We start from the raw sequence: 1,275 nt of genomic DNA on the forward strand, positions 1-1,275 counted from the left end.
TAAACATCTGTTAATTGAGAGTAGATGAAGTTATATATATTTATATATGTGTATGTGTAAGCGTGTTATTTAATTCATTTAAGAAAACTGTTTTTTTTCAATTGTTGTTCACTTATCCTTTAAAATGCATACCATTGAGGTGCCCATTAGAGTGTTATGCAATATTTCGATCGAAAATTTCAAGGAAAGTGATGCAGATTTGTCTAAAATCATACTGAGATATATAAGAACAAATTATATGATTGCAGAAGACCATGTTGAAATGGTTCGAGACAAAATAATGCGTTACTTCATCCCTGTCTTTAAAAGGAATTGGAAGTCTTCTTTTAACAAGAAAGAGATATTTGAAAAAAGACATGCTGTATGGTTAATTACCAATTTTAAAATTACGCAAACCATATTGAAACCTGGTAGACGATCTCGAGAAGATTTTGAACATAGTTCAAAGTCAACCAAGAGAAGGAAGGTGCAATCTATTCAGGAGAGTTACTCTCCGCTTGAGATTGAGTAGGCTTTCCTGAGTAATCTGACAGCTTCTGGAAAACACAAATTGGTAAATAAAATAATCCAGCTGTTGCAAGATTCCGAGAAAACTGAAGACGAAACGAGTGCAATCAGATTTGGGCATGATGAAACACTCGCACTGATAGAAGACGCTGAGCTATCCAGGCACCAGTAAGAAATCATACACCTTCAAGCAAAAGCTAGGAATGCTGACATTTATGTCCCATCTACAGATCTACTGGAAGCGAAAAAAGAATGCTACCCTCCTAGTTCAGCGATTCACATAACTGGTCAAAGCGTTACGATTCAACTGCAAGAGCAGTAAAGAGAGAGTAAAAACTATGACACTTTCGCTCAAATATGGCTGTGATGGAGCATCAGGCCAAGGCTCATATAAGCAGAAGCTTCCTGATGGCATGATATCGGACGAAAGCATCTTTATGGTCTTAATGGTGCCAATTATGTTAGAGTCGGAGGGTAAACAGATTTGGAAAAATCCTCATCCTGGCTCTACCAGATTGTGCATACCAGTAGAATTTCAGTACGCGAAGGAAATCACAGATTTGACGAGATCTGTAATAGGGCGGATAAAAGAAGAAATATGTCGACTTTTGCCCACCAAGGTTGTATTTGGAAAATTTAGGTGTCAGGTAAGTCATGCGATGTTCTTAACCATGTTGGACGGGAAAACAGCTCAGAATCTTAGCAGCACACTGAGTGCAGTAACTTGTCACTTGTGTAAAGCGAACCCTTCAGAGATGAATGACATAA

The sequence above is a fragment of the Belonocnema kinseyi genome, chromosome 1 (genome assembly GCF_010883055.1).
Source record: "Belonocnema kinseyi isolate 2016_QV_RU_SX_M_011 chromosome 1, B_treatae_v1, whole genome shotgun sequence".
Classification (NCBI taxonomy): Eukaryota; Metazoa; Arthropoda; class Insecta; order Hymenoptera; family Cynipidae; genus Belonocnema; species Belonocnema kinseyi.